Source organism: Chionomys nivalis, chromosome 1 (genome assembly GCF_950005125.1).
Source record: "Chionomys nivalis chromosome 1, mChiNiv1.1, whole genome shotgun sequence".
Taxonomy (NCBI): Eukaryota; Metazoa; Chordata; class Mammalia; order Rodentia; family Cricetidae; genus Chionomys; species Chionomys nivalis.
Window position 1 is genome coordinate 119,149,036 of NC_080086.1, and position 4,352 is coordinate 119,153,387.

The following is a 4,352-nucleotide window of genomic DNA, read 5'->3' on the forward strand; positions in this document are numbered from 1 at the left end:
ACTGGTAAGAATGAACTGAACATTATTAATGTTGTTTCTGATCTCTCTCTCTATGTAACATCATTAAATATGGTATCACCTATAGGGTTTTTGTTGATGTTATCAATAAAGGTGATGAAACAGCCTCCGCCTTTTAGTTTACTGAGAGTTTTTGTTATGAATTGGTATTGGGTTTGTTAGATGATTTTTTGTACCAGTTGATGTGAGCTTAAGACTTTTCTTCTTAGCTTCCTTTTTTAGATCTCTCTCTTTCTGTCTGTGTGTGTTTGTGTGTGTGTGAATAAGGGGAAGTTTACAGGTGGATGTGAGTTGCCAGTGTGAGTGCTGGGAACCAGCACTGGATCCTATGGAAAAGCAGTACACGCTCTTAACTGTTGAGCTGTATCTCTGTCCCCTTTAGCTTCTTGATGTGTTTTATATCATTTGTTTTTTCAAATGTTGAGTCAAGGATAAATCTCACTTAGTTATGGTGTATAAGTCTTTTTATACATAGTTGGATTCTATTTGATAATATTTAGGATTCAGCTGCTCCATCTAGGGCAAAGACAGAAACCAAAAGACTCAATAGTTGCCGAATACAATAAACTAAAATGCAAATTTCTTAGTCATTCAACTCTTCTGTACCTGGCCTCAGCGTATGTTTCTGAGCTTTTCTTCCTATGTTAGGGGAAGTACCATGGTTTCTCTAAGCCTCCTCTGTAATTTTTGAATATCCTGTTTCCTCCATTTATAACTAGACAAAACAACCAACTCTTTTCACCCCCATTTTCTGACACCTTACTTTCCTTAGATACCCCTTTCACAACACCAATTATGTCTTTTTATTTTTACTTTTCTCCCGTAACACGATGCATCATATCATATTTAAGCTCTTTTTTGTTTTGTTTTATTTTTGTTTCTCAAGACAGGGTTTCTCTGTGTAATAGCCCTGGAACTCACTCTGTAGACCAGGTTGCCTCAAACTCACAGAGATTCACCTGCCTCTGCCTCCTGAGTGCTAGGATTAAAGGTGTGCGCCACCATGCTTGGCTATATATAAGCTTCTTGGTCTACACTTTCTTAAAAGAGAGGAACTTGAATTCAAATTTATCTCATTTCTTAGAATCAGTCTATTTAAAAAAAATATTAAATATTGTAATCATCTAATTTAGCCTGACATTCAGAGCAGTGGTTCCTCTATACCAACACAGACAGACTTGTTCTGTCCTGACAAATTCATTACCTCATGATTCTATTGCTGGACTTTGTAACAACTATATGGTTTATGTGACATACGGAGTCAAAGTTTGCATGCCCATGCCGTCTTTCATTGCTATAACATTTAGTGGGAGAACTCAGTTTTCTTAAAAAAAATTATGGTAAGGAAGCCTGGGGAACTGGAAAGAGTTTGAATTTTAGCATCGGGCAGGCAGTGTTGGATCAAATCCTAGCCTGTGGTTGCAAGCTGCATCATCATGGGTGAGTCTATACATTTTCCAGGGTCTCTGTTTCCCCATATTAAGAATGGGAATAGGACGACGTTCTAGGATAATTGCTAGAATAAATGACAAAATGCATACATGGAATAATTTATGCGCAACATCAAATGCAACTTCTTGAATAAAGTAAGTGTTGAGTATATGGATTCACCATAAATAAGCTCCTACGCTTGCAACACTCCATGAATTATATTGCTCTCCTACAGTACAGGAGGATGGAGGTGCTTTGGCCTTCCCTCTTAACACCTTGAAGGCTATTTTGAGTTGCTTCCCAAGTCCAGTGGTCTAGTTAGAAAGATGGTGAGCTTTATTCCTTTGCTTGGCCAAGGGATGAGTTCAGCTCAAAAAGGACGTGCTGTGACTTCTGGTGGGATAAAGTAACTTCTTGGGGTCAGAGGTGGCCTGCTAGAATTAATTGATCTGCTATCAGCTAAGTTGAAGTTGCTAGTGGTGGTTTAGGATTGCCGAACTCAGTGTGTGGTACTTGCAAAGGTGGGAAAAATGAAGACTTTTAGGGTTTGCAGGGTGAGCCAAGGGAACTGTCTAGACAGTGAGTGGAGGGGGGGGCACAGGAGAATTCCTCAGAACTTTCTTTTCATGTCATCAAAAGACTTGTGGGTGCAAGTAGCTATTTTCAAAGACAATTCAGAATATAGACAGGCAAGCCTTTTAAAATATCCCCCTTTCTCATGTTAGCACTTCCGTTTTAGACCTTATAAAGATAACTATATCTGGCCCGTTACGATGAGACCATGCGATTTTTTTTTTTTTAAGCTGTGAACCACTATTAGGGTCCCAGTGTTCTGGATGCTGTATTAAGTGTTGGGATCTTAGCGAGCAATTGGTAATCAGTGCTTTGAAGGTCTTTCTAAGCTGCTGTGCTGGTAACCAATCTCTGAAGCATTCAGAGGTTAGTCACGCCATGGAAAAGGTGCAGCACTAACTCCTTTGGGAAACTGCTGCTCTTGTTAGCTCCCTTCTGGGTTTTGTGCTGGCTCCACACCTGATTAGATTCTCTAACTTGGCAATGAGACCACTGCCCTACTCTGCACTGGCTGACAGTTCATGGCTCCTTAACTTGAACAATTGTTTATACCGATGTTAAGCTTTTCTCTTAAAGTATTAGAACATTTAATGAAAGTTTTAATTAAAGCTTTTCCCTTAAAGCTAAAGACTCAGGGGTACTATTCTTTCAGAAGATTGTTTACAAATTTTTATGTTAAAAATGTTAGTGTAGCTAGGTGGTGGTGGCTCACACCTTTAATCCTCACTCAGGAGGCAGAGGCAGGCAGATGTGTGAGTTCAAGGCAAGCCTGGTCTATAGTGTGAGTTCCAGGACAGCTAGGACTACATAGAGAAACCTTGTGTTGAAAACAACAACAAAAAAATTGTGTGTGTGTATGAAAGAGAGTTGTGTGTGTGAGTGTGTGTACTTGTGTGTGAAAGTGTGTGTATGTATGTGTGTGAGTGTATGTGCATGTGACTGTGTGAATGTGTGTGAGTGTGTATGTGTGTGACTGTGTGTGTGTGTGACTGTGCATATGTATGTGTGTGTGAATGTATGTGTGAGAGTGTGTGAGAGTATGTATGTGTGTGAGTGTGTGTGTGAGTATATGTGTGAGTGTGTGTATGTATGAATGTGTGTGTGTGATAGAGTATGTATGTATGCGTGTGACTGTGTATGTGAGTGTGCGTATGTGTGTGTGACTGTGTGTGACTGCGTGTGAGTGTGCGTGCGTGCATGTGTGAGTGTGTATGTGTGTAAGAGTGTGTGTGTGTGTGGGGGGGAGCCCAGGCATGTGTGGTGATCAGAGGATGAGGTGTGGGAATTGGTTCCTTCTTCTACTTTATTGAGGCAGGAACTGCTGTGCTGTGTACTCCAGACTGGTCCACGGGCTTCTGGGTAATCTTTCTCTGTCTACCATCTCTCTGTAAGAGTGTGGGCTTACAGGCATCTGCCATCAGATCCTCCTTTTTTATTCAGGTCCCAAGAATTGAAGAAAGCCAAGAATCGGTAACAGTGTACCATTTTGCTGAAGTGTCTAGGTACCTTACTCTGCTTAGTGCATTGGATATTGGAGGTCAGATACTGTAGTCTTATGAAATATACCCATTTTAGTCCTATTCTACCACAAGGAAAGCTTAGATAATTTCATCCATATTTATATGTGTATTTTAGCTTCTCCTGCCTCCTGCTAAAGCCTGTACCATCATTTTCCCCCTTTCCGGATAATACCACTCTTAGAATTTTCCAGAACATCCTAGAGTCTAATTGGTCTTAGTAGATCATCTCTCACTATGGTGCCAAACTATTAAAGGGATCTGGGAAGGTGCAAGCTGAGTGGCAGAGCACTTGCCTGCATGCCCACTTCTGTTCCTAGCCCACAGGGATAAAAGCACATCTGGAGGTCTTCATTCCTGGTCATGATTCTGATGAGAGTGATGCCCACATGTGCCTGGAAACTCTCTGACCACATGTCCCAAGTCACTGGTCTAAATCATGACCACGTCTTGTCTTGAAACCAGTTCAGTGGGACGTGAAAAGTCCTCTATTCAATGAGACGGAATAGGGAAGAGTACCAGACTCCACTGCATGTTTCACCAAGCCTGTATCTTACATGTGTATATGCACTGTGCATGCAGAACTACATTGTAGATGTGTTCAAAATACATGGCAACCTAGAGTAAACTATCTGGAACAAAAACAGACATGTAAGCCAGCATGGCCGAATAGAAGACCCAGAAAACCCCCACGTGAATAGTCACCTTACATTTGACAAATGGAGCAAAGACATACACTGGAGAAAAGACAGCCTCGTCAAGAGCTGCTGGGGAAAGTGGAAATCCACAAGAATAATGAAACTAGATCCCTAT